This window comes from Patagioenas fasciata, chromosome 18, assembly GCF_037038585.1.
Source record: "Patagioenas fasciata isolate bPatFas1 chromosome 18, bPatFas1.hap1, whole genome shotgun sequence".
Taxonomy (NCBI): domain Eukaryota; kingdom Metazoa; phylum Chordata; class Aves; order Columbiformes; family Columbidae; genus Patagioenas; species Patagioenas fasciata.
Genome location: NC_092537.1, coordinates 2006648 through 2033988, shown reverse-complemented (window position 1 = coordinate 2033988; position 27341 = coordinate 2006648).

Sequence of the window (27341 nt, the reverse complement as noted above, 5' to 3'; positions counted from 1 at the left end):
ACCCATTTCTTCTAGAGCCAACATTGTCTCTCCACTTGAATAACTTTCCTCTGCCTGCTGCTTGCTCCTTGATGCGCTCACAGGCAGCTGTCAGATCTCCTCTCAGCAAAACAGCTCATTCCCATTTAATAACCCCTGAGAAAGAGCCCCCATTCCCCAGATTTTTCCAACCCTTTTTCCTACAGGGAGCTCCTCTTTCTGGATGTGGCGATGAGGGTGCTCCTCAACTCATCCTCTACGGAAGTTTCACATTAATACATTTTAGGATCGCACCATAATCTGATGATTTAGAGGAAAGGTCAAAGGTTTTTTCTTTGTGTTTACTCCTGTCAGTAACAAAACAATCACTGAATAATAACACAATAATTACATCCATTGTGTCATGCACAGACTTAGAAGAAAACACTCTATATTACTACATCAAGCTTCGCAGCTCTTCTGTTTTCTCATTAACAACAGCAAACAAGGACATTGCTTTTTTCTTCCACAATATTAAGGTCTAAAGGTTCAAAAATGAGCAAATATATACATATGTGTTGGATAAAGAAGAATACAGATAGATAAAGAGAACAGCTCCCCCTTCATAGCTTGATGATAGTAAAAGCAATTAATTCATTTTACCATTACTGCCTTTTGCTTCTTCATCAACATCATGTCTATTCAGGGCAAAGCAAACTGCACAGGCAGATGAAGGATGTGTTTCTCTTTGAAATAAAGTCAGTGGTAAAACTCCCATTGATTTTGTGTTGTAGCAAGGAGTCGCTTTGGGTTCTGGTTTTTGTAACATAGAAAAAAAATCTGCTGGAATAAAATGAATGTTGGTGATAACCTAGTTTAACAGAACATCCTTATCCAAGACAGGAAAAGACTGGAAAGGTTTTCACAAGACCTAGATAGAAGTTAACTGCAGAAACAAGTGTGGGACTCAGTAGGGAGGAAAAGTGGCTGAAAATTCTCGCAGAGGAGCAACAGGTCACTTGCTGCCCACATTGTCCAAGCTCCTAATAACAAAGCGATGTGCAGACCTTGATTTACACGCTCATTACTTATGCATCGCAGTTATTCTTTGCTGCTAATGAGCCCACTTTATTTTCCTAGAGAAGGATGATTTACACCTTGTCTTTGAAATATACCTTCCCACAAAAACCCTGATACATATATCATGAAAAGCGCCCTTTGCAAACATAAGAAAGTGCAGAAATAACAAGATCTTGCAGGAAAAGCCTGACCAGTTGAAAATGAAAGTATGTTAGGATTAACAAATATCTGGCTTATGTCAGAACCTGTTCAAGATAAGGAGAAATACTTTAAAATGAAATTCAAGTATGGCCCTTGCAGATGGGGGAAGAATGTAACAGGAAGGTATCTTCAATTCCCACTCAGCTGCAAGAAGCAAGTTTCGCAGTCAGGTTGGGGTTTCTTTGTTTTCCCCAGTTCCCCCTTGCCCCCTTTGCCATCTTTCCTTGGGGACTGGGAAGCACAACTCCCCTCCGCTTGAGCCATCACAGGCTCAGGAGCTAAACCCAGCTTAACGGCTGCTCAAGGCCACAGAACCACGTAAAGGAGAGAGGAAGCTCATAACGCCGTGACTAATTCTCCTGCTAATTTGGAATTTCTGATCCTGCGCAAGTAGCAGAAACAATAAGTTCTACACACATGGGCTTATTTTTTCCCTGAAATCAATCTCGCTTGTCCTCACTTGAACACATGCTAAAATCAGGGAGAACGGAGATTTCTCCTTGCTTTGATTTCTCTTACTGATGTGCCTCATGGTGGGTGGCATTTCCCTCCCCATTTCCTTTTTCTTCTCCAGTGCGGAAAGTTATTTATGAGGGAGATAACGGAGAACATATCCCACAAGAGCTTGTTTAGCCTCAAAGCCGTGTTTTGAGAAGTATCCTACGCGAAAGAGAAATTAGGTTAAGTTTTGAACTGGAGTGAACTGGTTGTGTACGTACAAGTTGGAGAGTAAAACACTGGTGGTCAGTGGAAATTGGGTTAAGGTTCTCAGGCAGCTTTATTTAACTTGGAAAAAAATATCTACTTTTCCAAAGAAAGGAGTCAGTGTTTCACACCAGATAAAAGACACCTTCACCTCCCGATGGTTAAAAACCCAACATGATATATCAATTTGTACTTAAACTCCCTGCAAATGTTTTGGGTGGTAAAATTCTGTGGAAATTGGGTTGACTTGGGTTACATTTTTTCCTTACAATGACTTCAGTACAATCCAAATTTCCAGACCAAACAGCATTATTTTCCCCCCAAAGATTTTTCATCATACGGTGACAATTTGCAATGTGTTATTTCAATTAATTGTCAACTCTTTCCAGATCTCTGACCAGATTACTGTATATAAAACCGCCACTGCTAGTCAATGTGCCTTTCTTTCCTCTCATTTATTTTCCAAGGCAAGAGCTTTTGGGTGACCATCTGCTTCTTATTTCAAACCTGTCTATATTTGTTAGCACCTGATGTCCCATGTCTCATGCAAAAGCTCAATTAAAGACTGATAAGCAGGTTTTTTGTTTAGACATAGGTTCCCTATTCTAAGCAATGCTTTACAATTCCAAATCACCTTTCTGCTGCAGATTTCTTTCAAGCACATAAGTTCTGTTTTAGGCTGACGTTTGGCAACCTTTTCCAAATATGCTTGGCTTTATGTTTTCGACTTACCTTACAAAACGAAGTAGAGACATTTGTGTGCTAAAGTATAAGCATTTGTGGAACTGAGGCCTTAAGAAATGTTAAGCTGGGGCTTCATCTATTCTTCTTTTACTGGTTTCCATACTAAGCCTGCTCAGTTTTCAGATTGAAATAGTTTTATTTGTCTAGAGACCAGCATAGCTATACCATTGTTAGGATCACGCTGGGTCTTTTCCACTCTTCCACCTCTAATTCAGCTGCTGCCAGGTAAAAAGCTTCAGGCAGAGAACCAAACACCAGCCTCGCCAGATCTTTAAAGTGATGTTTGTTGTCTTAACTGCATTGACTTCTCATTCCCCCTGTTAGGATAAAGCAACTTAACCATTCCCAGTCATCCCTGAAGTGGCAATGACTTGGAGAAGGCTTCAAAGTAGAATGGGAAGAAATAACCAATACACAAGTAAGAAACAGTGTCTACTACCATAATAATCTGCTTACCCAGCCCCATTAGGAGCTATGCAGGGAGCAGTGTCCATGTGAGCACAAGGCTGCAGCTGTGGGATACACAAAACTCAGGCACTGCTTAAACCCAGCTTTGCTTCCAGATCCATTCTCCAGCCTGTAAAAGATCTGGTCTTGCTTTGGTCTCAGCTAGTTTGTGTGATCCTTGCATTAACAAGGTCATTTTAGGGTTTCAGGTAGATGGAGAAACAAGAGCTTCCCTGGAAGGTGACTCAGTCTGTCTGAAACATGAATTGCTCACTTTATCTTGCTACTTTTTCTTGTCTTAACAGACCAACATTAATATCTAATACTAGGGCAGATAGATCTTAACCAGGATCTCACCACTCTTCAGGTGGAAAGGTGCCCTCAATCTCCTTTAACTGTTGACAAAAGCAGTTGATCATACTTTATTTTTCTCATCTACACTAGATAGGACACCACATGTAAGCAAAATCTCTACCTCCTTAATTTTTTTCCTCTCTGTTTTCCTTACTCTGTTCATATTTTTCTCATAAAGTCTGTCACCAACGACTAGTTTCTTTCTCTCTGTAATGGAAATTTTTGGGAATGATTGGTTACAAAAAACTCAAATCCTAAATCATTAAGCAATAATTCTGAGATATTATCTTACTGAGTAATAAGCAACTTTATAGCAGATTTTTTGACAGGACGTATTTCACTTACAAAAACCATCATTTTTTCTCTCTTTGGTTGTGAGGTGCTTAAATCATTTTTTGAAGGAAGGAGGAAACAGCTGTGGCTAAAGCACTTTTTCCATCTGTCATTTTTCTTCCTTTCTTTTCGCTTTCTGCGCATGCAGCAGAGTGAAAGCACCGGCAGCGGTGCCAACATTAGAAGTTGAGGAATGTAAACTTGGACGGTTTCGACCAAGGTCCGAGAGTAGGATTTCTTTTTTCCCATGTTCTCTGCCCGGGCTGGAGGTCAGGGCTGCGCTTCCAAAGCCGGCGCAAAGAGGCAGGGTCTGGGATGTGCTGACCGCTGCCCTACCCACCCATCCATCAGCCTGGCTTTTCCATCGGTCTCTGAGCCAAACTATGGGTAATTCTCTCAGCTGCTTCCATTTAATCAAAGGAGCAACCCAGACCGCAATTTCAATCCACCAAAAGGAAGAACAAGCACTAGTCTGATGCCACAGCTGGTTTTCTACCCAATGTCTAGTTCACGGGGATTGCTTTAGGCTGAGACTATTGAACATAAAAAGTTTAGAGGGATATGAACAAAAACTGATGATCTGCATTTGGTTGAGTTAACACCCAAAGTCTTCCTTGCTTACGTAAATGAGAGTTTTCCCAAATTATCCCTTCTAATCAATGACTTTCCCTACCCATCACCTCCCACACCCAACCTCTCTCGTGCTCAGTAACAATCCGCAGCTCCGTTTTCAGGAATCACCATTTTGGATCAGATCCACAGGCTGCTGCCTATGAAAATACCCAATTCAGTGCTCTTCAGAGGAAGCCTCAATAACAGAAAGCTGTGAAAAAAACAGCATGGAGATAAACCATCCACATAATCATTAATTATACCGGTTTAAGAGCTAGAATCTGACAGGTAGTAATTCAATTTAATAACATTCAGGAAAATACTTGCTATCTGAAGTCCAGGTCTCATTCTGTACTAGGAGAGTAAAGTATAAACATGTCAATATGGAGAGACAAGCTTTCCATCAGGGTAAAATAAGGGTGAAGATTTCTAGAGGTTTTGATTTAATTTTTCCCTTAATCCCTTCTGTGTCTATTAAGGAGCAGAACTGATTAATTCAGAGCTTGAACACAAAGTAGTCCTGGTGTCTTCTGCTGGGCTGAGAAAGGTTATGAACTATAGAGCAGCTATGTAAAGCCTCACACAATAAAACACAATGATTTGGATCAAAAAAGCATATAATCCCACGGTTATTGTTGGGTTTCGTGCCAGCTAAAACCCAATTGGCATCTATCCCAAAAAAAGCTAACACATTGTGATTGTGATTTTCATTTTCTTCTTCCTTTAAAAAACTGCCCCTGTGAAGTCAGCCAGGATTTAAACAAATACATCTATAGCATGATAATACTGCCGCTAAAAAAATAATTAGGAACACAGCCTGAAATAACTAGCTAAAGATACTTGAAAACGTAAATCAGCCCAAGTATTTCAATAACAGTAAGGTGATGATGGAGACAATGGGAGGTGGTCTTGCTTGAGAACCAAGAGTTTTGTTTTGATAGAAAGAGCATCGAATGGAGCAGACAGAGATCTGTGTGCTCTGCTGCCTTCCCAGGCCAATCCAGCTCCAAGAAAACTGTCAGAAAGGGCAAATAAGCAAAATAATTCTTCCCACTGCTTACATTGTTTTGTAGGAGCAGAGCAGCTTTTAGCTGACAAAGACTGATCTAACCCCTGAAATTCAGGGCTCTTTGTCATGAAAAACACTGATTTTCTATTAAACTTCTTTTTCGCTTCAAAGCTACTTGAATGCTATTATTTTAGAGACTTATGTGTCTTCTATAGATCCCTACAGACTTTTTACTGATGGAGGTAAATATTGCCCCACATTCCTTTTTATCATTTGCTGTCAAACTTGCCAAAGAGTTTGACTCAACCGTGCAAGGGAGTTTTTCAGTGGGTTTGGATTCAATTCTCAGTTTGCCTCTTATTGAACCGCATCAGGCTTTTCCACATCCCAGAGGCACAGGACCACAGTGTGTACTGGTGTCACTTCTGCTGGAAAGCCAAGGAAAACCTACCTGATCTAACTGAAGATGTCTCTGCTCATTGCAGTTAGACTAGATGACCTTGGAAGGTCCCTTCCAACTGAAACTGGTCTATGATCCTATGAAGGGAAGGGAAACCACCACAGTCTGGGGAAGATATGAAGAATAATCAAACTCACGGAGTCTTTCAGCTCATTGCATCTCTGATCTGCTCCCTCCTCCATCCCAAATGCTTCTCCTTGCTGGAGATCCCAGATTATTCGGTGACTTTCAACCAGTGACTTTCCCATCCTTCTGAAACATGGTGCTGAGCTCTTATGTGGCCACACATCAGTGTCCATGCTCTGGCCAACAGCAAGTCCAAGACTCTGTTAATCCAGGATTTGTTTCACAGCCCATTTGCTTAGACCCCAAGCAGGGTTTCCAATTCCATCACTGTGTCACTTGAAGGAAGGACAGCCCAAAGGCTCTAAGCAATCTGAACTAGTTGAAGATGTCTCTACTCATTGCAGGAGTAGACCTGTGAATGTCCCTTCAAACCCAAACTATTTATGATTCTATGCAGAGCTGGACTCCATTTAATCCCCACAGGTTGCCAGCCCTGGTGTCAGCCACTGCAACACAAGGTTTTCCTCTCATCAGGTTCTCGGATTCAGCACAAGGAGGTCACACAGATCTTCCTCTGAGCTGAGTCACCCCTGTTCCTCATGTTCTCAGCAGGAGCCGGGTCTAAGGCAGGACATTCCTACACAAAGCACACAGGACTCAGGGAACACAAATGAGTCACTGTTGCAATTGTTTTATGCCCTGCATTAATAATGCTAATAACAGCTTCTCAAAAACCTACTACAGATACAGATTCATTTCATTATATCATTTCTTTACCCTACTGCTAAGCTTTAGTAGTTACTATAATAGCTGGATAGGAAATTTAAAACCAGAAAATTATTGTCCACCATATGAAATCTTACATTTGTCTTACATACGTCACCAAGATCAACTAAAGCTCTGAAACCTCATTTTTTATGGGAAAACAGCATGGTGGTAGAGCTATTGATGTTGGCTCAGAAAACTAGATCATCAGAAACAGAGAAAGATGTTGCTTTTTCTATCATCAGAAAGGTGGGGAAGTCAGGAGAGATAAGACAAGGCGTATTTGGCAACGCGTGGTGTTACCACAGATCAATATTTTTCAGGCAAAATGTTTTTCTTAGTTGAAAAAATGTCTGCTTTTTCAAATACAATTAGGCACACGAAGACTTCTGGAACATTTTCATGTTCTGCACGTTAAGTTTTAATGAACTTAAAATGATTGTTTTTAAAAACAATAATTTTCTTTTTCTAATGTATCCTTGCTTGCAAGCTTTATGCATTTGATTAAAAGCACGAGCTATTCAAAATATTTTGTTTTCAACTTGCAAAACAGAGACAAAATCAGGACTTCTCCCTCTTTAATGAACACTATCTTGTTCGTGCACTTGCAAAATGCATGGAAGTGTGCTGTGAGCAAGCAGCCAGGAAAACGAGCATAGAAACTGATTAAATGATGGGGCCAGGAACAGCCACGGATGATGGTCCTGTTAAGGCAAAAGTCCACAGATTTCTAGCTAATAGGGATGAGGATTCTTGGCCTAGAAAACAACATCCTTAAACCAAGGTTTAAGGTTTGCAAAGTTGTAAAAAACCTGAAAACGCGTCTTCGAATGGAAAGGTTTAGTCAGCTTCAGAAACAGTTTTCATTTATAATACATGGAAAATTGCTAATCTTACCAAGTTTGTCACCAAACCAGTGCTGAAGTCTGAATGGAAAAAGTTCCGCAGTCATTTCTGTGAAATGTCATGTAATTCAGAAGAAAAGGAGAAAAACAAGAGCTTTATTTCTGGAGTTCTTTTCTTGCATGGTCTGGTAGTTAAGACTTTGCATTAATGTCTTGTAATCAGGAGCCTGGACTCCATTGACCCCTCTCAGGAAAATCCTCCAGGTACCAGGAAAACATTGTTGATGGGGAAAGAGCTTTGAGGGGACACCTTGCGTGACCTTCCAGGCAAATTCCCCAGCTACGGAGATTACAATTTCCTGTACGTAAGATTAGGAATTAAAAGTACTAATTACTGTGGCTCCTAACACATCTGAATGAACACGGTGAGAACATGTTACGTTAATCTGATTAACAGATTATTTTCCTCTTTTATCTCAGAAAAATAAATGCCTTGCAACCCATTGTTTTGCTAGTTAACAATTCTATGTTACTTTGGGGCCAAATACAAATGTAAAACAGATCATTTCCATTTAACCAATTTCTGAAAAAAAAAAAATATGCTTACTGCCTACATAACAGGCTTCAATGTTAATGCATCATACAGACAGCCAGAATAAAAGAGAGCAAAGCAAGGATCCCACATCACAGCAATGTAACTAACGCAGAGACAGAGTAAATACCGATGTCAAAGGAAATTCATTAGCTAATCTTATCTAAAGAGCGTATCTGAATGTGTCAGGTGATAAAAAGGCAGACCAGCTCGAACTGGTTCTCTGGAAGATGCCTGCCCATTTGAGCCACGGAAAGAATGAAAACACACAGACCGGGTTTCACGTCACTCAGTCCTTGCTCGGAGCACGTTAAGTAGCACAAGCAACAGTTTGGAGGTGACAAGAGTCTTAGCAAGCACATACTTGCTGAAATAAGACGCGCTGTAAGATGTACTCCTTCTGCTCCACAGTATTTTTAGCTAGGTTAAAAGTATCTCACATAGGGAGTCCTTAGAGTAAGAAATACTACAAAATTATTTGATAATAAATATATATGTGGCCTCACTACCACCTCACTCTGGAGGGTTAGAAAAATCAGAGTTGCAAATACTCTGAAGCTCAGGGGACTCCAGGAGTTACATAAAATACTATGGGAATTACACCATCCCCTATGACTATTTCTCTTTAACCAAGAATCTCACCTTTCAGGATCAGCTTCAAGAAAGAACTAAAACAAATTAACATTTTTGTTTTAAGTTCTTAGAGCCTTCCTGGATGTTTCACCTTTTGTAACCATCTCTCTACAACATCACAAGCTTGACAGTTTCCTGAATATACTGTTTTTCACTGTTGGGCACCTACTGTATCTTTAACAGAAAAACCCCTTCACACGTTTCTGAGTTCATAGACAGAACAGCTGTGCATCTTTATTACACATATGCTGCTTTCTGGTTTTGCTTGTTAGCCAGCAGACAGGAAAGTTTTATTTTTAGGCAGATGTGAAAGCCCTAATTTGTTGCAGAGGGGAATAGAGAGCCTAATAATAGCACACAATACAGCCAATGCCAAATTAATTAATGGAGACCAAAGCAGGTTACAGTTTATGAGCCAAAGCTACTATTTTCCACTTCCCCCGCCTTCTCCCTCTCTCTGAAATGACATAGTAGAGCTCGAGTTGGAAGGAGGACACTCCACAATATTCATCACTTTTGCTGTGCAGTGAGGTTTGTCTTGACCTTACAGTGATCTGGTGGAGGAGACCAGCCATGAATTATTTCTTCCACAACTGGCCAGCATCCTTCAGAGCCCCTCTTTGGAGAAGACATCACAGCTTGCGGGCAGATGAGCCAGCATAGCAAGAAGGGGCACAGAGGAGGAAACCTCAGGTCTCCAGAGAAGGTTGTGAGGAGCAGCAAAGCTTCTGCTGTGCCTGGTGCACCCACTTCTCGGTGGCAGCCCCACCGGTGGGCAGATGACCCAAAGGAGGCTGAGAATAGCTCGCTGCCTCCCTCCCCGAGCTCGGCTGACCACACGCGTTTGCCGTCAGCTCTTTCCAACTAGAAGCAGGAGCCTATTTTAAGCGCTGCCTTTCCTCACGCACACACTGTTGCCATAGCTGCAAAACTAATGCACATGGAGAGAAAGGTCCTCACTCTATTGACTCAGCAGAGAGGCATGTTACTGAATCTCCCCATTTCTTAACTCCTGTAAAGTGAAAGGTAGTGGGTCAGATCCTTCCCCAGATGGTGCTAGAATGGCTTGAGTCTATTGGCTTAGTGAATCCCTATTAATTTGCAGCAGGTGGCATGCTAGCCATTTATTTTTAATTGCTACACCTTCCAGAATTATTCATGGTATACTGTAATTAATTCAGCTTCTCCTCTTGTACCTCCCCCATCAAGGATGTAGTCAGACAGAGCAGAAGACAATTGTATTCGTTCTCCTGCCCATCCGCCCTTCATTTCTGAGGATGCAGGGAGTGAACGCACATGTCAGGTATATGGTATATCTCAGCCTGACCTGCGTCAGATTTCCAGGGTTACAGAAAGCAGCTGGGGAATATTTCAGGTGAGCTTCAAACACACCAACAGTGAGCTCCCATTCCAGCCTGACAGTGCTATACACACCAACAGTGGCTCGCACTGATTCTGCTCACATTTGCAAACTTCCAGCCAACTCCGATTCAAATATAATTGCTAATATTTTGAAGCTGCTGTTAGCCAAGATACTTCAAGAAGAAACCACCAACACACTTGAAACAAGCCCACTGCAGATTTGGCTAGCATTTCGAAAAGATACTTCACTTGAATGTTTTAGTTTTCCTGCCCATTCCTAATCTTAAACAGAAAAGAAAAACAAGGCAGCACAACTTTAATAAAAGGCAGTCAGGTCTTCAGTTAATATGAACTTGCATAATTCCTTTGCCTTCCAAGTTTATCAAAGCTTTAGAGTAAGGAAGACACAAATGATGAGCAGGCAGCTGCTCAGTGTATATAAATGGTAAGAGCTTTTGTTACACAAGGTAAGTATTCACAAACCTGGGACTGATTTGACAATCTCTGGCTAGTAGAAGATAGGTGGATGATGGACAGATTTTCTTCAGGAGCCAAACAAGATTACAAAATCAGCTATAGGAGCACACTGTATTTTGCATCATTAAGTTGCACTAGATGATGCTTTAATTCACTGCTTGCAAGTACCTTCACTCAGGCAGGGTGTCTCTTCACTAACTACTAAAGTGGAAATATCAGTAGAGAAGCAATAAAGGTTAATTCTGGCAAAAAAAAAAAATCCTAGTGTATCGGTAAGGGTTTATAATGCAGTGCTACAGGAGCTGGCTGCAGAGACACAGACAATTTTAAAGCTTTATTCTGGGTCAAGGTGTGTGCGTTGTTTTCTGGGGTCTTTTTGTTTTGTTGGGTTTTGGGGGTGGTTTTGTTCTCTGCATGGCTGCAGCAGTCATGCAGGTTCTACAACACAGATATACAGCACATACGTTCAGGTACAAAGTGTTCATGGTGACCCCGAAGAGCACCCGTGCTTTACATCTGAAGTCAGAGTCCTATATCTCACCAGCTACTCTTTAAAAAGATGAATGATCTGCTTACCTGGATCCTGAACTCATTTATATATAGGCTTATATTCCTTTTAGATTTGTGACTTATCTGTGTATCGGGCTTTGGCGTTTCAGACAGCAATACCTGCTTTTGTTTGTGCCAAAAAGAGTTTGCAAGACGTTAGCACCATTAAAATCCAGCACTGTAGCTCAGTTTAAAGCTGTCAAGTGTCAAGATATAAATATGACCTCCTAGCTATTACTGTTTATAAAGTGATCCAGCTCTTTAAAGAGTCAAGCTATGCCATATACTCACGTGGCTTCCTGCAACAGTTAATTCCAAAGGCTGCTTAAACATGTATGATATTTTTCCTTTGACATGCTTTAAATGTATTTGTCATTAATCTTGACCCTTTGACTGTTCCCTGAGGGACAATGAAGTGATCAGACAGCTGTGCCCCTCATAACTTTTAATTAAATCCCCTTTGGACCTTTTTCCCCTTCTCTATTCTTTCTTTCGTCAGCCACCAAGAAAAACGACCGCAATTTTAACATCTAAACACTGGAAACTATGAACATATAACAATGCAGAAATAATTTCTTATTTTTCAATTTACTTAATTATTTTTAAATTTAATTTCTGGAATGAATGAATGAGAGTTCTATTTTCTCCTTAAAATCCTTTTTGAAGTCGCAGTGGTTTGGCCTCAAGTGTATAACCATAAACAGAACTGTACAGCTTTGGACAGATACTTTTAAGAGAGAGTTCAAGTTCTGCTCTTCCATAGTTTAACAAGACAATAGTCTTTATAAAACTTTTACCCACAGAAATAGTTGCTCCATCCTGAGAATGATCAATCTCATTTAAAGGTAACGGCCTTGGCTCACAGATGAAACAATCCCTATCATTTTACTATCCTATTATGTTTTGCATCCAAATGTCAGTTTTTGGTATTTACTGGCATGTATAGGAATTGCCGAAAATGTCAGTGAATTGGCAAATTGTAAATATCATTGACATTAAAAAAAAAAACCAAGGAATTATTTTCCACTGCCTCAAACTTTCCATTAATACACTGTTAAAAGCAAGTATCACTTTTGATCTCTGAACTTTTCTTGGAGAGATTAAAAGAAATCAACCAGGAAATAAAAACATCGTTACATTACTTTGCAGTATTTATTTTGCATAGTGCAAGTTGGGACACATCACCAGAGCTCAGTTTGGTTTAAACCTTGTCCCCATAACCCCCAGAGGAGTAGAAGGGGAGAAATCATCATTATGATTAAATTGAATTGTGCTTTATTTGTAAAAGTTCAGGTAAGTCTCAGCAAAAAGTAATTTTGGCTGTGTCTGTTAAACAGTCCAAATGATGTAAGATTTCAGCTAGTATGGTCTTTTCTTGCAAGCTGACAAACTCTTTAGCTGGAAAACATCATGGGGAGCAGGGCCAGTTTGTAACTTTGCATTGCAATGGTGTGTACCTGCAGTTTCCCAGCTTGGTGGGAAGATGCGTCAGATTTTACTCATTTTGAAGCTCATCACATCTCAGAAATCAAAGGTAAGCTCGGCCATATTCTCAAAGGGTGCCAGCTGGAACAAAACCCCTGCAAAGACAAATTGAACTTGTGGAACACACCTTCCACCCAGGGTAAACCCAGTATCCAGAAGCAGCAGGAGCACTCGTGAACACACCAACCACAATACCATCCTTGCCATGTTCTTTGGACTGGGAGTCCCCCAGTTTTCCTGTTCTGCAAACCCATTTCATTAGAGGGCAATGGATTGTGGGCTCTGCTCTCCTGCTCCCCAGAGATTTCCACGCTCATCACCTGCGATTATAGGACCACAAGACACCTTCTCTGCAACACTTACACAAAGGAAACCAAATTACTGCAAATGAGCATCCCCATGCAGAAGCAGCACCCAAACCATGCTGACACAGCAATGCTCCCAGACTCATGTAAAAAGGACACCCCTGAATATGCCACTGTTACCACACTGGCATCCCTAACTGTTCAGTAAATGCAGGAAACAATCATATTTTTAGACCTAGACATCCCAAGCCCAGTTGAGCCCTGCAGATAAATTCTCCAGAATGTCATCACTTCTGCACACCAGATAGCCAGCCACAGTTTTTACTCATTTAACATACATTAAATTAAACCTGCCGGTAAAGCAGCCTCTGGGGATAATTCTGGTGCAGAGTGAGGGCAGTTAATCACAGGTACCATAAGTTGAATTCCTTTTACCTTTGGTGTGTGAGGAGGGGCACATGCCCTGCAATAGGAAATACCCACCACCACCCAAAACAGTGGATGGAACAGAATAACATGGCAGGAGGAAAAGGGTGTCTGAGATAAAAGCGGCTTATAAAATAACTTGGAATGTCAGCACATGATTATGTTGTTTTCCCCTCAATCATTAGACTGCTGTGTTGCAAAACACCCTGAAGCTTGAGAAACTGCTAATGGGCAACAGCTTTTGGAATGTCATAAATGCTAAGTCTGACTGGACTGGAAAGACAACTTATTGTACAGTCAGAACTCAGATGGGAAAATATTTGGACACTTGCAGCTTGTAATAAAATCAGAGAAAGTGGATTAGTAGGGTTTTATAACTCATTAGAAGGGAAGAGCTGCAAAAGAAAGATTTGTGGGAAATCTGCACCTTGCACTGGGTTCTTCCCTGCACTTTCTCAAAGTTATTTACACCTGGACCAAAACAACACAATTAACTCCCTGTATCCCCTCAAGAACAGCCTCACCACTTGCAAGACAACTTGCAGATGAGAGAATCTGGCAGATGATACTACTGAACCTGGAAGATGCTAACGGTGAATACCTGATGTAATGGGCTTCGCTTGATGGTTTGAAGGTGCGAGTGAAGCCCCCTCATCTTTCAAGACAGCAGGACCTTCCAACACCCAGCTCACAGCTGCTCTGTGCACAACGCTGAGCCCAACCCCAGATGATTATCAGCCTACGTGGCTTTTGGCTGAAGCGAGAAGGAGGATGAGCTTGTATCTGCCTTCAATAAATCACGTTGACTTGCCCCAAGACTAATCACAATGGAATGAAAAAGCCTTTTACTTTATCAAACCAGAGGGTGATTCCAAAGGTAAATTAGGAAGAAGTACATTATAAAGAATAAAAATTCCTTTCAAATGTATTGGAAGACACTGAAAGGATATAAAATAACTCATTGGCAGCCTCCACACCTAGCATCAGCTTTCTGTTATTTGTTCTAAGAGAGCCGGTTCACACTCAGGAGATAGACGCGCAGTAATGATGGCTTTTACTCACTAAATGACAGCAAAAGTTGACCTGTTAGATAAACAGATTTGTTTAATGATTACATTTTCCTCTGCCAAATGAAAACACAGAAGTGCAAGATTCAATGGCTTTTTATGATTTTTTTTTGCTTGAGCTGTACAATGGAAATTGTTTGTACTCTTCGCCAAAACAGTAAGGCTCCGCAACTCCGAATTTGGCAGGGACAGAGCCCGGTTCACATTGCTCTCCAGCGATTGCTGGAGGAGAAATGCCAACAATTTGTTTTTACACTTACACAATGCGTTATGTACAGCACAGAGCGATCCTAAACAATTTTAATTAACCATCTGATGGCTCCTTGTTAGCATCAGAAGTTCTAAGAAGGCACCAAAAGTGGGTTTTCCCTGCAGAAAGAAGCACAGGTCGGGAGTGGTTTGCATATGGTATGTACCAGTTCTATAGGGGATGAGTGATCACCAGCCAAGGGTGATGGAAGGATTAACATAGACTGCAGTGAATGTTGGGTCAGGGCTCAGATACAGCTTGATTACAAGCTCTTAATTAGATCTTGCCCATGACATCCACAAACTTTACTGTAAGCCATATTATTCAATACCAGCATCATTAGACAAAGACACTTGCTACAGTTGTCATTAGGCAGATCTGAAAACTTTAGTAGCAATTCACCCAAATTGTCAATGTTCGTTTTTTCCAATAATATTAGTAGTTAAATAATCAAGCTAGACTAATTTTCTTATCGTGTCTGCAAAAACATCAGTTTTTCATTTTCTGATGTTTGACTTTATTCTTGCACTATGACAGTTCACATATTTATTTGCTTAGTCATTTGCCTTTGATTCTCATAAGTGTGGGTATTACTTTTTAATCATTTTATGTTTATATTTTTTATACAAGCATCAGTTGTTACAGCCTACTTAACACTACTTTTCGTTAATTCAATGCTTGGTTTTGCATGCGTTAAACTAACCATAATTCTAACAGGACAAACATTCGTCAGATGTTAAACACTCAATCTTATTAAATGCATTTGTCAAAGTGGCAAGTACATTTTTGCAAGCACAACTGCCACCTGATAATTACAACACGAAAAGCTCCCTCACCCTATGGAAAATTAAGTAACTTTTTATATGCTGTAAGCACCGAGTTGCAGGCTAAATATTGTGTTCGGTTTTATTTTACCAACAGATAGCTTAGCTCCATAGCTTACTGAGCCTTGCAAAGCACTGTATTAGTAACTGTTGATGCGCTTAAGTCTAAAATAGTTTATAGGTGGTATTTTTTCTGACAATGCTGACTAAAGTTACCATTTGGTACACTGGAAATTCTGAAATAGCACCAACAACAGTGCACTAATAATAACCTGAGTGACTGTAGGAGGGTTGGACAATGACCCTGGTCCAGCTTGTTGCTGGGAAGGAATCCTGCTGGACAGGAGTTAAGCTGTTTGATTGCGATTTTCAGATTTCTCTGTTCATCTTCAGAATTTCTGGTAATTTTATTTCCCCAAATATTAGACTGATTTTATACACAACACAAACCCCACATAAGAGCCAAATGCTTTATCAGTTGTCAACAGAAGCAGGACAATGTGGCCAAAACTGTTTCGTACATCCTTCAAGGGCGATGGAAGCCTCTGTAGTCACGTTTCTTGCCTTGATTATGTTCATCAAGCAGAAATACTTCACCATCGCACAAAGCCAAGGTGTTCAAATAACTCCACAGCCTGGGAACATTATTGCTGCCGCCTCTATATCTGTGCCAACAACCGCAACTGGGGCTTGCTAACCTGACTGGGCTGTGTCCATCTTCCGAGCATTTCATGATGCTCCCACTCCAAATAGCAAAAAGAACATTTTTCCATGATAGATCTAATCATGAAATGATGTGATTTGCCTATTTTTATACCAGGAACAAGTTACCTTTGTCTTGTACCACACACTTCTAGAAGGACAAGAATGAACACCAAGTTCCTTATATTAATTAAGGCTCTGTGCAAAACTGATTATTTTTTACATATTTTTTGACAGAACAGTCTGACCATAGCAGCATAAACACAAGATTCTCATGGATATGGGTATTAAAACACTAGGGGTTTTTTTGAGTCTAGTATAAATCTAATAATGGAGAAACAGATGAGATTCTGATAACTTCTGGAAGGTTCCGAAACACCTACAGACAATAGGAGAGTAACATATGCAATTAAGACAAAGCTATAAATTACTCCTACAAAGAACTATTTTGAGTTAGAACTGTGTGTAGAAATAACAAGAAATCATTTTGATCATTTTTACATTTACTTTTTTGACACATATAACACCCAAGCTAAAGAACAGAATAAACTTAAGGTGAGATCAGCATTTGTCACTTTTATAACCACAAAAAGGTACTGAAATTCAGATTGAAAAAGCTATCCTATGTAAGAAAACCAAATCAAAGTTCCCTGTCCCTACAGCTGAGAATCTTAGAGAAATCTGGAGAGAGAGATTGACCCAAATAGTGAATTTTCAATGACCCAACCCATCCTCCATCCCTTCCATTAGCTAACAAAGCACCCACTGCTCTCCTGTCCACAACCAAAAACAAGGTGTCGTGTTCTTTGGGTTACAGTAACAGTAGAGTGGAAAATAGGACCTGCCTAACACTTACCCATGCATATATTTATTTTACAGCCTTGTTTTTCCACAGTTGCCATTGGGTGTAGCACCACAGCTGTCCTTGCTTGCTGGCAGTGTATTTTTATTCACTTATCTCCAACCTAGCAGTTATTTTTTTCCATCAGTGCTTAGTTTCCAATTCCCTTACCCTGACCCCCTGCAAAGAAGAGAGGGTCCTCTTTTAACCTCTGAACCTGGTCCTTTCAGCAGCTTTATCAGGGATGAGTCGACCTCTGCGGTTTGATCTGTGGTTCTGGATGATCCATTTAGCATCACTCAGTTGGTTTCTTACTCTCAAAGATGTCTTGATCTCCCTGCTGCTGTGAGACTCCATCATTGACCTTCCAGGCCAAACTGATCCAGTGCACAAAATAGCAATTTCATGCAGTGTTACCTCTTACTTTCCCCTGTGACCCAGAAAAAGCCATGCTTTCCCTGTTACAGGTAGAAGCTTCAGTTTTACTTGATTTTAATGCAAAGAATCTCTTGTTTTCAACCTGTTGCAGGCCAGTAATTTGGCTTCATTCGCACACAAATTAGAGAATTCCTAAACTACTATTCAATCAAGAGCGGTTTTGAAAGAGTGAAAAGACTCAGATTCCCCTCTCTACTACAGAACAGACTTCATTTTCATTGCTTAACCTTCTCACTTGTAAATCTTAGACAACATCTCTCTGTGCTGCAGCACTAAATGGATAAACAGAATGAGCATTGGAAGTGCACAGAGGAAAATCCCATATCATCATGGAACTGAACGTTTGATCTGTGAGGATAAAACTGAAGAAAGTAGTAAATCTTGGTGAAAAAAATAAATTATCACCTCAAACACAGATGTTTCTGATTAACTGAAGAGTGAACTTCTGCTTGTTCTCTTGGCTGCTCCAGAAGAAATGAGTTGAAGAGCAGAAATGGACCACAACACCTTATGGCCAAGGGGCTTTCTTGGTCATGCACATAACTCCATAGCAACCCCTCTCTCAGAGAACTAGTGGGCACTCAACCAAAAGGTCCTGACCCAGAAAACTTGACTTGATGGGAAAAACCAAGCATTTTATGGATCTTGGAGAAAGAAACCAAAGTCAGAAGGAGAAGTTCAGAGGTGGCAGCCACAAACCCATCCTGTAAATCTGGCCAGACATCAAGCTGCTGCATTCTATAAATAATTCTCTTAATAGAGTGAGAGCTTGGTTTTACAACCACCCATTACAAGCACGCTTTCATGTTCTTATTCTACATGTGATACAGTAAACAGATTTAGGTACCTAATAGTAGACACTTCAATATGAAATTTTTGGCTTTGGATTTTGAGAGCAGAGATGGGGAAGAGTCCCAGACACAGATCCAGAGCATCTTAAAGGGATGGGTACATGTATGCCTGGAAACACCTGTTAATGGAGATTAGCAAGTGAATCTTTGAGGAGTGAAGGAGATGAATAATCCCCCAACCAATGACACTGAAAGAGAAAATGACATCCATAAGTAACCTGTAAATACAAAATCCTGGACCTCTAGACTGGAAAGCTTATTATAAAGCAGTTATTTTTGTGTTACATGTTTCCATTTAACATTACAGGCCTAATCATCTGCAGCTTAGGAAGAAGGTTGAAGCCCACTTGCACAAAACCTTATTTCCATACCCAGTCTTATCTTTCTGGCTGAGCAACTGCTTGACTTGTTCACGCAAACAAAAGCTCCACGCACTCAAATGCACTTTTCTTTGCTGCTCTGCCTTCACTTGATGACAGTAAGTGCTCTCACATTGCACTGCACGCACATTTAGAAAGTACTAAAAAAGCAACCAGCACAGCTCACCCTTGCTGCAATAGGGGAAATAATGTTTAAGATGGTATTTGTTTTCCAGCTGGATGTACCTTCCCAAAGCATAATTCTGAGTCAGAAAATCAACTGCAACACAACCTCTATATATATCTAATAGTTGCTGTGAGACAGATCACAAGATACCTGTGTAGAAACTTATATCTGAATTAATAAAAATTGGAGCTGCTCTAACAGGTTCTCAAACTTTCTTGTTGAACTCAGGTAAAATGAGAAGCTCCAGAAGCAATGAGATCTTCCCCAAGAATTTTTCTATCAGCAAAGAAGATCTGCTGCTTCAAATAAGTACTTGCAGTTTAGCAGGAAAGGATATTATTGAAAACACGTTTTCCAACCATTGCTGCTCATCATCCTTGCTCTAGTCTGTCCTCAGTGTCTTCAGCCACTCCACACACAGGGTGCAGGGCAAGTTACCCTTCCACTTCTACACAAACCTGCTCTGTGAAGAAATGAAGATGCTTCTCATTCCTCCTAATCCCCCTGAGCCATCACACCCCTCATGGAGGCTCTAGCAATGTCGAAAACTTGAGCGCGATACTAAGCTGGAGAGCCAGGTGGCTGGCAATGTTCCTTTCATCCAACCCTATTTTTGCTTACCTGCCATTTTAAGGCCATTTGTAAATATAGATCAGAGGGTTCGTAAGCAATAGGATATGGAACACCTTGCAGGAAAGATTCTAACAACAAAAAGTTCTCCCTTTCTTCTGGACCTTTCCATTCTCCAGCAAGTATTCTCTTTAATAGGTGGAAAAAGCTAAAGCCCAGAGACTTAATTCTTACCACACACACAACATTTTACATTCCACATACAGAGATTACATTTTGCAAAGAACAGGATCTGAACCTGAGATGCTCAGCAGAGCCAGCACCGACAGCTCTTCCAGTCAGTGCACTGAAAAATGTTACGGACACAAGAGGTATTTTGTGAATAAGTGAAAAATGATTGTTACAATATTTTATCCCAAATTATCAGTTACTGACAGCTTTGCTGAAGCTTGTTTTTTGACTGATTTCTTAGACCCCTTCAGAGAAAAACACACACCTCAAACCAATATATGAAAAACTAATTTTCCAATAAAGATACTTATTTTTTTTAGGTCCCAAAATTCCAGTAAAGAAGGTCACAGATAAGGGCATACATGGAAAAATATTCCTTTGTTAGCTCTAATATATGATATTTCAAACACATTTTCTAGAGCATTCATTCATCTCCCTGGCATGAGTGGGGCTGAGCCAACCCCCCAAGCAATTTCAAAAATCCCACCTGTAATGATTAATTATTCACAGCACTGCAAACAAACCCCTATGGTTCTTTGACAATTCGTTGTAATAAATTAGGCACTGACTGGATTTTTTTCCTTCCATTTATACAGCTTATTGTTATTTAAGACTTAATACCTAGTGTCATAGTACATTTTCATCAAAACTGAAGAAGTGGATTTGGTATCCAGTGGACTCAGGCACCTCCACACTGGGCCAGGTTCAGAATATTCTGACAAAATTAGAGACTCACAACTAATACAAAAATCAGAACGTTGCTGTCGAGCATCCACTTAAACTTCTGGTCATTCTGTGGGTACCAGATGAATACACAGCTCAAAAATCCAGTGATGATCAAGTACACTTAGCCTAGGCAAGAGCACTGACTGCCTTCTTCATCCTGACAGCAAGGAAATGGCCAAGAATTAGGTTGCCTTTTTCTTTTTTTCAAGAAAACATAAATAGACTTGATTCAGTTAACTGATGCATTCACCAGATGTAATCCCTAACCGATGGATTATACACAGTGTTCAATGCATAATTCTGATCTGCTCTTTATTTATAAGGGAATGAAAAGTATCAGGTCTATTTTTAACTTCCTGGAAAGTTTAAAAATAAAGAACAGCTTTCAATAATGCATTAAACAGCAGGTTTCAGTCTTCTCAAAATGAACCTGCATGAATCAAAAAGATGAAGTCCTGTGGCTCTACTATGCACACCACAAGTAGGTGAATTAAGAACAACATGTAAGGAACAAAAGACTGAGTTATATGTGTTAATAAATACAGGCACATAACATGCTCACAGTTTAATTTAGGGAATGGCAGGGTGTCTTAAGGTCACCTAGAGCTTAATTCCCACCCAGCTCAGGAAATTTTAGACAGAAAGAACAAAGGTACACACAGGCATTTCACTTGTGATGGAAACACAAGCGCATGCTAGATTTGGATCTCTGAGATCTCCATAGTCCAGCTCTGCCCCTTTAAGAATCTGGAGTCTCACTTTAGGAGATTTTCCACATTTCTGCCCCCCTCCCAATGCACATTTTTCCAGCACATTTGCACCCTGTGCTTCTCACTAGTTAAAATTTAATGTAAGGCTTCAGTCAGGCTGGGCTGGGTTTACATTAGCACATTCCACAGCAAATCCTCAGTGCTGAGGAGGTGACCGGTGGTCACAGCACCGGCCTTCGTGGAAACCTCCCACCCGGTGTCACTGAAATAAGGAGCACTGGGGACCACGATGGAGCCATTCCCAACTGTCCCCCCTCCTCAGCTTCTGCAACCACTTCATCAGACTGTCACCCCAAGCACAGACACCCAGACATTTCAGGGGGACACTGTCCTGCAGAAGGAACAACCTTGGTGAGAGAGATGTCAGCATCACAAACCACTGTTGGTGGATCAACCAAGGGCAGGAGTAAAAGCCACCACTAGGTGGCTTCATTTCAGACATACCAAGTGATTCCTTCCTTCCTTGGAGAAACAACTTGACACAAAGTGCTTTGATAAGCTCAAATAAAACCTCAGGTTACAGGTAGCCCATAAAACTACAATTTAACCTTGCCTCTATAACCAGATGTTGTTGTTTCTCCTCTTTTATTTACCTCTCCACACTTCACAATAATTTTTCTTTAGGCCCAGATATTAGTAATGAGGCAACTAATCTCACATTAGCAGCACTGAAGCAAAGGACAGTGAGAAATGATGCCCGGGCCAGCTCAGCCCAGCCACACAAGGTGGCACAGAAGCCGTGAAGAAGAATGTCTTGGTTTGAAAGACAAGGCTTCTCTAAAGCAAATGAGTACATAGTGTAAATATTTGTCTAGAAACTCTGGAAAAAGCCTCTTTTGTAGAAGTAATTACTTCAAAGTATCAGGCAACACGCAAAAATACGTATTTTTAATGTTATCTGTTTAGAGCTGTGCCCATACACAAAACATTACCCACGTAGTGAGTTTATAAAGCATCCTGGTTTGCACGACTCTCTCACCATTACAGCAGCAATTTAAAACCAAACCCCACTGATATAACAACACCACAACATCACGAGCACTGAGGGGGAGAAAACCCCTCCCAAAACACTGGCAGAAAAAGTGCATTTTTATAGCAGCAAGATCAGTTCGTAACCTCGCTTTGCTCAAAACTCTCCACCACGGGTTGCATCAAGCAAGATTAATATTGAAACTACGCCGTGATGCTGCAGGGGAGTTGCTCAAGCGCTCACTGCAGCCAGCACGCGGTGCTGACAGGTCCCCGTCACCACGGGCCGGGGTGACGCTGCTCCTGGCTCCCCGTCCCACAGCCCCCACCAGCCCAGCCCTGCACTTTAATAGCATCACACTGCAGGAAATGGGGCCAAATTCGGCTCGCTGCGTTACAGCCGAAATAAAGGACATTAGCGATTAAAATTTTTAGTAAGTAATTCAATTTTAAATCCCTCAGGTAGCTGCCATATCCCTCTTCCCTATACTTAAGGATGGGAAATACTACCCTATACAAATAGGATAGTAAATTTAGCCGCTGAAAGCTAGCAACAGTCTGGCTTTTATTGGCAGTCCTCTCTATATGCCCTGGCTTCCATTTCCCCATATATTTTAAGCACCAGCTTCTGTACATATTGGTACCTTATGCTTAGGCAGTTGCGCACTGTAAATATAGAAGACTTTTAACCTAGGGCTCAACCAGATCTTCCCCCCTCCAGTATTTTTAAGGAGAAAAGGTCAGAGTATTCCAGTGAACTGACGCACTCTGTCTAATTTATACAGCAAGAAGCTTAAAATTGTGCGTCATTTGACCATTTTCCATTTGTTCATGCTGAGATTAAGAGATGGGTTTATTGTTGAGCTTATAGTTGAAATTACAACTAAGAGGAAAAAAGGGTTATAGGAGATCAGTAGCTGCAGCTGGGCTTTGATTTACTGCTGCCCAGTCATGGCAATGTGAATTAGAAAACTTGAAAAAAGCAGCTCATAGGGATAGAGGGAAGCTGAGTAATTAACCATTTCTAAGGTAAAGGTTTCCAAATAAAACTGGGCAGCCAGGACTTGCTGTGAGCAGTAACAGCTTGTTTAATTGCCAAAACGCATCTGTGACAGCAGCGCGGTATGAACAGCGTGGAATGCAGCTGTGATTGCGAGGGAGGAAAACCCAGCGTCGACATCAGAAATCATCTGTACAGCTGAGGAGTCAGCAGATTTTATACTTCATCACTGCATCTCTTGGGTCATACCAATGGCAAGATGATGCGCCCATCACAAGTCAGCGCTTCCCTTCGATACCTCCCCGGTATTTCTTCCAATATACGGGATGTTTTAACTGCATTAACAAGTTTGGGTCCAAAAAAATCTCACAATACACATTCTTGAGTTTTGCAGTAGCATGGGCAAGTCCAACGAAAAATAGAGCTGGTCACCAAATGAGGGTTTGTCCAAGGCCATTTACACCAGTAGGTTATTGTGAGTAACACACGTGCACAATGCGAATGCCAAGCCCTGAGCTGATGCAAGCTCAAATATTTTAACTCAAGTTAGCAGAGCCATGGAAATTTCTCCAAGCAGAACTGCAGATAGTTTTAAAGCTTTTCCTCCCAGTAGCTTGGATCACTGAAGTTCATCAGGTCTCAACAAAATCAGAAATTCATCAGAAAGGTTGCAATCTCCCCAATTTCTTTCCATACTCCGTTTTGTATACACTATGAATCCCAAATTGATTAGTATTTATATGATAGTGGTAAGAAGGGTAACAGATTTGCTGACATTTTCCTGGAAGAACTGCTGCTATCTATAGCATTTTCCATTTTCATCTGGGATATTTTTATGGGACTGGAGACAGATGGATTTTCTAGTAAGGTGAAAATAAGAACATTACCATTTAAATAACATATTTCCATGTGTGGCAAATCACTAATACCATAAGATTTTTCTCAAACTAAATTTATATATTTTTCACCACCAAAGAGCCTCCTTCACTGGTGGAAAAACAATATCAGCCTGAAAGGGTTTGCAAACACTCCAGAAGGTGAAAATTGACAACTCCATTGCCAAATGCTGCTCAAGCCGCTCGGGACAGCCCGTCTCCATACATGGGAGGCATTTTGCTGTTCAGCGAAAGATTTATTATGAAATATCCATTAACAAACTTCTTTTCATAACTATGAAAAATTCTTGACGTTTTCCAGAGCAGAATCTATCAAATGGAAGTACCAGAAGAAGAGGAAAGTCTCACTGCAGGAGAGACCAGAGCATCTGCTCTAACACACGTGGGATGAAACAGGTCAGCAAAGCAGGAGATTGTCAAACCAACCACATGGGATTCATGAGTAAAACTTGAAAAAGCAAATTAATTACATATTATTTCAAAGTCTATTCTGAATGAGCTTTTTTCTTTGCCTGTGGTTACCTCCTGATGTTCGAGTTCTGCATTTTCTTGACCATCCCATCACACACTAAATCCATTGCACAACTATCTTCATCTGCTCTATTAGAGAACACTTCTTGTGTGGTGTATCAGTAACTCTGGATACATTAAGGCCTTAATGTGCACATAAACATCTGTGCCTGTGATGACTGGTTGTGAAGTGAAGGGTCTTCAGCAACGTTCACGTGCAGATAGTTCTCTTTAGATTATGTCTCACCAAAGTAACACAGCAAAATCTTGGCTTGTTTTCTGATGAAATATATCACTGCAGAAATAATGCTTAATCCTAGAGGTCCTATACATCCACACCAAAGTATCTTATTATATTCCAGCCACTAGTGTATTAAGAGGTGCTGTAAGACATGGAAGTAATTTTATCTTATTTTGAAGTGGTGATCTGAGACAGAGATGAATTATTATCACTGCCTAGCTCTAACTTAGCATTTTTCTATTGGAGACCTCAAAGTGCTGACAGAACAAGAAATTCAATCCAGGTCTCTCCAGTCCAGTTCAGCCTCCTCAGTGTTAGACCACCTGTATTCCAGCTCTAAAAGTGGGGTGCGAGTGGGATCTCCAACACTCCTGCTCTGAGCAAATTTCATTTCTACTCAAAATTCGCAAGTAAAACAAGAAAATGAGGCAACACAAAAGGCAGAAGCTCAATTTTCAAGACAGATAAAGCCCGTATCTGTTTCAAGCTGTCTCTTCCAATGACATCTAGAAGAACTCTCTGTACTAATGATGTTATTTTTTCCTATCACTGGGCAAATTTACGAGCCCTTGTCAGATAAGGAGTTTCAGAGCTTTACAGAAAAATTTGCTATGGGTGCACTAGAACAAAGCAGATAAAAGTTTAGCATCTAAACTTATGAAGATTTAGATGTTATTATGACATGAAGCACATGGTGCCAATTTTCCAACTCTAGCAAATGTACTAAATGTCATTGTCTTTCTAAGAAGAAAGGATCTGTTTGTGTTTCCTTTTTTATTGACTGAGGAAGATTAAGGGTAATCTCCACTAAATCCTCAATCACCCCACATGATACACATTTTTTAGACATTGCTGTGTCATTCAGAATATTATATTCCATAACAGAAACACTCTTGCTTTATTCATCCCTGCATCATCTTGTGCCTCCGTCCCCCTTCCAAACACCCCCACGACACACACCTCTGTCACCCAGTGAGACCAGCTTAAATTTGGCATTGAGCCCAGGGTGGGCAGAATCATCACGTTTTACTTTAAACAGTTAAGACTCATCCAGAAAGGACAGCGGCCAACTGCAAGATATTTCCTTCCTGCTTTGGCCGCAGGATAAGAAGGCAAATTAAGTTTGCCAAATTGGATTCACTTTCCTGCTACCCTCTGCTCTCCCACCTCCCATTAGTTTTAGATCTTTACTTATTAATTTCTAAGTCCCCAAACAAACAGATGGGGGAAAAAAAGCACTGAAAAGGAATTATTTTTTTGCACCATGACCATGAATTCTGATTTCGTCAGGAAACTTGACCAAGATAAAACTTGCTGGGAACACAAGTCTCAGGTGGTAGCACCACAGACTGGGGGAATTTACTTACCCTATTGTGATCTGTCAAAAGGAGCTGGCAGAAGGGATTTTTGTGCCAAACAGACTATTTCTGAAGTTACCAGGGACTCCTCAAACCTGCAGCAGAGTCTTGCTGAGAGGTTGGATTAATATTGATAAGGGAAAGTAAGAAGCCAGTTCCTCTGATATAAACTCAGCTTGCTAAAGCCACTCACTGTCCCAGGAACACCACAAAACTCTCTGGGATTTGGTACCCAAGAAACAGCAGATTATTTCCCATACAAGCTCATCAGCTGTTCCCTACGGGCTTGGTCTAAGGGCAGTGGAGCCTTTCCCTGGGTTCAGCTTATCTTGGGATGGGCTTCTGAAATCAGCAATGAACTGGGATGCTGAAAACAGATATTCACCTCCCAAGATGTGTCCCCAGCTGCTCACTGAAAGATCTGGGGAAGCATCACTCCAGGCTGGGCAGCTGCACTCATCAAGCAATTTAAAACCTGAGACAGTACCTTAGGAGATCACTAGGGCAGGTTTAACCTCCACTAAGAGCAAAAATAACAATGGCAAAAAGTGACAATAATAGAGGAGAAATATCATGCCAAGGTAGGTGGTTTGAACTCCTTGGATGGGAGGTCATTGCCTTTTAGACCAGTTTTTCTTTGGACCTAAGTCCTAGCACTCATTTCAAAGCTCCCTCCCCATCATGCTGCTCCAAATCTGACAAGGAAGGAGGAATTCCAGAGAAAAAAATGTATCAAAAAGACTTTATACCAACATTTTCTCACTTAAAGGTATTCAAGCCAAGCAATCTGTGAAATATATCAGGGTACCCACCATTACCTACAGGGTTTTTTTTTTTAAATAAAAAGTAACTTTAAATGCACAAATACTCAAGTATGAAGTGCAAAACACAGCAAGTGTTTCAAAGCAGAAGGGCCAAATTCTGCCTTTGTGCATTTAACATACAAACACTCACCAGTGCAAGTCTCACTGAAGTTTCTAAGCTCTGAATTTTTACCCAAGTGTTCAGAAGTCGCAGTCCTTATTAAAATAAGTGGGATGTTTGTTTGCGTAATAACATCACAATTTCTCATTGGTTCTAATTAGAAAGTAATTAGTAGAAGAACCCTAATGCAATCATAGTGCTGTAGCTTGCTGCTCATTT